Source organism: Equus quagga, chromosome 10 (genome assembly GCF_021613505.1).
Source record: "Equus quagga isolate Etosha38 chromosome 10, UCLA_HA_Equagga_1.0, whole genome shotgun sequence".
NCBI lineage: Eukaryota > Metazoa > Chordata > Mammalia > Perissodactyla > Equidae > Equus > Equus quagga.
The window spans coordinates 104,431,909-104,437,260 of record NC_060276.1 but is presented as its reverse complement, the minus strand read 5'-3'; the positions used below and the strand labels follow the sequence as shown (position 1 = coordinate 104,437,260).

The window sequence follows — 5,352 nt, the reverse complement described above, 5'->3', positions numbered from 1 at the left end:
GGGGTTTTCCAGGGCAAGCACCACAGCCCAGACCCCACTCATTGAGCAGCATTCCTGCTTTTCCAAGAAGCGTTGTAAGCAATATTCTTTGGAGCCATATGACTTCTGCAGCCCACTACACCACATCTGCCTCTAACTTAGTGGAATGACCAAGAACCACATGCAGGCATCCTCAGGAATCTGGGTGTACTGAACCTGCCAGAAAGTGGATGAGCTGACACAGACACTGCATCTGATACAGCCCCATCTAGAGGGTGACTGGACACCTATTCCAGTACCTCTTAGGAACCACTAATGCCTAATTTACTTCTTTCATGGATATACTATTTTCACTTAAAAATGTGTGTTTCTTGAGCAATATCCATATTGATGGTGTTCTCATTTGTAACCACTCTCATAAGAGACAGAAGTCATAACAACTTCTCTTGCTTAGTTACTTTATCCATGTCCACCCGCATGCACTAACAAGGCAGCACTCGTCTCTCAAATGGGATACAACAGGTGTCAATTTCAGACAACCACCAGGAAAAAATTCCACAGGATGCCATTGCCTCTTGGCCAGATCCTTTTGCCACAGACACCACTTTACGTAAAAATCAGTCACTGACTCTTTCCCTCAAAATGCTCTGCACAGGTTATTTGGGTGAGTGGAAATGTGGTCTGTCAAGCTTATTGGAGAATTTCTCAGGCATGTTTTTGGTCAACGTAGATGCTTTTCGAGTAATCTTATGTAATGTGCTGAGCAGGATCCCCATGTGAAGCATGAAGTACATCCAGTACTAGACAAAGTTATAATAATGTTACCACATTTTGTTTCTGGATATTTTTTAAACATCACTTTCTCTTTAAAAAGCCCAGGGATTGTTGTCCGGGTACCAGGCCAGATGGTTTCTAAGAGTTTTACCTTGGTGACTTGCCAGTGATTTTTGTCAGTGTTAATCTTCAAGCTCTGGACATGCAAATATTGGAGCCTCTAAGACAGAGGGTACGTGGTCCTTGGACTTTCCAATTAGAATAAAGTAATCCATGTAATGGTACCAAGAGAGCTCTGATAAGGTTTCAATCTTTTCTGTTTCCTGATCCCATGGATACAGTGGGATTTGAAGAAAGCATTAGCATGTTCACCACCACAAATGAAGCCTACGGCCTGTGCAAGGACTCCATGATTGTTATAACATCTGGCAGTTCAGGTTCAAAGAAGACTACTGCCACATTAAGCTTGCAGTACAAAACAGTGAGGTGACAAAACTATCGGCTGTGCACGGATCACATGCGGCCAGTGTAGGGTGCTATAGTCTCTTTAAGCACCTGTGTTACCATTACTTCCTTGATCAGTGTAGGAACATCTTTTCGCCCCCATTCCTCACTCCCTGCCCCAATATCCCAGTATCCTACACTGCTTTACTGAAATGTCTTGGTTGGACTGGGGGAGCCTGGTGGGACCCACGTTGCCCACTTGTCCCACTACCACTGTTCTGATCAAGGCATTCCCTCATTGGAAGCATCCTGTACAATCAAGAGAAGAATTTGACACACTTAACACAACTCTTCCCAGAATATACACAGCAATATGGTTACAACATTTTGTATCGCACTGGTTGAACAGATCCACCTGTAAAATCACATCAGTACTTATTCCAAAGTAACAGTAACTTCCACATCCAGTTAAAGGAAAAATTTGATCCTGCCGATGGAAACTAAAACAGCAGATTGGCATATGGTCCAATGTCTAGACAGCTGAAAAGCTTCGGCAAGTTTCAGTGCCAAGTCCCCAAAACACTTTGTCCAGTGCATAAAACCTCTGATTAGAGAAGGAAGGGTGTCCATCTCTAACTAGACCTTCATGTACTTGAAATATATAAGGTCTGAGTAGAAAGGTGGTATTGAGGCTTTAGATCGACAAGAGTCCAAACAGTACAGATCTCAGCAAGGGTTTCTAGGTACCCTTTGTCTTCCTCCTGTCAATACCCAGGTGGTCTTGGCCAGACTGACTTGGAACATGGATTCTGTCAAACGGTGACTAGGGAATTCCACCATGTCCCTCCAGTACAACTGTCAGGGCAACCTCATTAGCCAGCCGAGGAGAATACTCTTGTAGTCACTTTAAGCTTTTTCCCAAAACCCATCCTTAATGTCCCTCCATGCCTGCTCTTGGAGGAGCCCACCTCATACACTGCTGTGTAACTGACTGCTCTTGATCAGCAGAGAGTATTTCATATGTGCACAGGCGTACTGGTAGAAAGGAAGCAGTTTCACTTTCTCAATGACACAGCATGGTGAGAAACAATCACAAAGTATTTTTCTTAGATAAGAAGTTATCATATTTTTATTTCTAACTGGACCACTGATGCAACTCAGCAGGAGACTCTAGGACAATGCTCAAAGATCACAAGGCCTCTTGTTACCAAACACTTTAGTTACAGGTCTGTTAACTCTTCCTGAGTCCTGTTCCACACTTGGCTACTTAGCCTGTGTGGTCTTGTGTCTATTTTGCAAAAATGATATTTATGACCTCATGTACCTCCAGAGGAGGGGGTAAAAAAATCCCACGTAGTCAATCTGTCCAAGCGAGAGGGCAAAGCCCTGCACAGTTTAGCTTCTTTCACAGTAAGTCTAATGTAACAACTTTTGGAGCTGTTTGGTAGGAGCAACAAGTATTGCTGTGGGATAATAGAAGTCTTTAGTTAGTGACAGACAGTCATTATTCTGTGACAGCAGAAGAGACCTAGTGTGTGAACCCACTCACAATATTTCACAGAGTATAACTGGCAAGTAGGGCCTGAGTTTTCTGGAAGGATTATATGTATCTCTTGCAGGGAGCTGACAAAGCCATTGAGAAAGACACCCTCAACTGCCAATCAAAAAGATAATATTATCAGTGAAAATGTTCGACATTAGAGAAATTTGCCTATGACCATATAAACATTCACATATTCAATACCAATTACACATTATTACACAGTGCACACAATGAATCTGCTCAAAGGCATTTCTAATGACAAAATCAATTTGAATTTTTTCTTTACACTGCAAGTTCTATAGATGCATTCAGACAATTTTTACAGAAACAGACCACAGATAGTTTTATATAGACAGTACATCACCAGCTTCCAGGAGACCATCTACTCTCTTCAACTGGGAGCCCAGGGAATACAAGAGAGGGGGCACAGTGGGAGCAACTGAATCAGTAGGCATGCGTTTTCACAACCTTGATCATTTCATGAGCCTCAAGAAATGAACTCTTAATAATACCTTGGCACCAATCAGTATTTTTAATTGGTCTTTGAAAATATGAACGAAAAGAGCTCCCTGAGAAAATCAACTATTCCAAAGAGCCATGTTCAAGGGTGGGGGAGAAGTTCACAGTAGATATGGTCTATATTAATAATGCCTCTGAGAACAACAAGGGCACTACTAACCCAGAGAGAGCCGAAGCAGTCACATACTTGGTGGAGTCAGTTGCCCTGACTACTAGAGTAAGATGGGATGGAGGGATAAAGAATTATCCACATTTCTCCCTGCTTGCATTCTTTGATTTTTCCCAATTCAATCCCCTTTTCTCTCTTCTCTTCCCTTTTCTCATTTTCTCTACTTTCCCCCAGATCTCCCCTGTTTTCACTCATAATGCTGAGTGACATCTCTAGAGAATAAAGTGTTTCACTGACTGGGTCAAGACCCCAATTCAGCAAGGACATTTTTCTAGGGTTGGCTGGGCAGGGTGAGTCCAATTGGAAGCTACTTCTACATACTCACTTTCCACATGAATATTTTCCTAAAATAGATCTATCCTCAAATGACCACTGAGCACATTCAAGTTCTACTCCCTCTCTTTTCACTATCACCTTCATATACTTCAATCTGCAGAGTTTCCCCTACATTTTTCCAAAAGGGCATCGTGACCTTAGCAGTCTCCAGGAGGAAATGAAAAAAATCCATGGAGGGGCTGGCTTTATCAAGAAGGTCTTCAATGGGACCAATGGGGCCAAGCAACCAGTGCTCACTGGTCAGTACCCGAGGCCTTCATTATCACATCCGGCACAGCACCACTTTCCATGGTCTGAAGCCAATACTGCATCTCAGAATCTCAGGAAATGTAGGTCCTGGGAGCCTCTTAAGTGATGGCATGCAAGCCAAAGGCAGTTGCTGCTGGAGGAACAGAACTTCTGCATGGACCATCCCTGGGAAGCTCTGCAAATTTGCAGCTGCTAGATGATGTTCTTCATTAACATCTGTCTATCAACATAATCGTCACATAATTTCATTGTGGTGGCAGGGACTCAGTTTTGGAATTCTATATAGAAAAAGCAGCTGGATCCCAGGCTTTCAGTGGCCTTGAGCCAACCAGAAGTGCCTGGTACATGAAGGAGAGGCCAGTATATCATCCCCTGTCTTGACCTTGTCATTGGACATTGACAGTACGGGCAAGGTCCTGGTGGTGAAGGCTAAAGCTATCCATATCATTATGAATTCTCTTATCACAAAGCATATCCAGGAGTGCATTCAGCATTTTGAGCAACAGGCAAGGCTGAAAAGTGCTGGCGTCATACCCCACATGACCTTTATCACTGAAGGGACCAAATATCTTCAAGAGGCAAAAGCACCCCCTACACTAAATCTACACATTGGAGAGATAACAAAAGAAGAGAAGCAGCCCACACTAGCCTATCCACACCACGGAGCAGCCCCCACCCTTTCCCTAAGCAGAAACCCAGAGGCTTGTTAACCTCTGGTTCTTTCACAGCCTTGCTTTCCCAATCTCAGCATGGATACTAGAGTGGGAAAAGGATAGAAATCCATCCAATAAAAGGAGGTTCTTTGGACCAAGATCACTCCAGAATTGTTATTCCAGAGGTCTGGCTACCCAGGTCTATAGAGGAGCTCAAAAGCTCTCTCCAATGGAACTGGTTCACATCTAGGAAACTCGAATGGCTGAGGACCTAGCAATCATTTCCCAAAATGGTCATCCCAGGGATAGATGGAAAGAAACAATCACCATGAACACATATCCTCAAATCCTGTGACTTGAATGTGCTCATACTCACTGAGTTCTAGAGATCTTCTATTCCAGGGAATCTGGATAGAGGGTTTCTTACTCCCCATCCTCCTTTAACCTTGGCTCTGATGTTAGAAAGATATACTCTTTAAAAACCTCATAAACTGAGGCTAGGGCTAGAGACATAATAGGTTTTTTTTTTTTTTTAGATGGAGAATATTTATTTATTTATTTATTTATTTTTTTTTTTATTAATGTTATGATGGATTACAAGCTTGTGAAATTTCAGTTGTACATTTTTGTTAGTCATGTTGTGGGTACACCACTTCCCCCTCCGTACCCTCCCCCCACCCCCCCTT

The 5,352-nt window shown here is 42.9% G+C and overlaps 1 pseudogene; it reads left to right on the top strand.

Annotated features, from left to right (window-relative positions):
• Positions 1-1,084: 1,084 nt before the first annotated feature.
• Positions 1,085-4,998, top strand: LOC124245524 (putative monooxygenase p33MONOX; annotated as a pseudogene).
• The last annotated feature ends 354 nt before the right edge of the window (positions 4,999-5,352 follow it).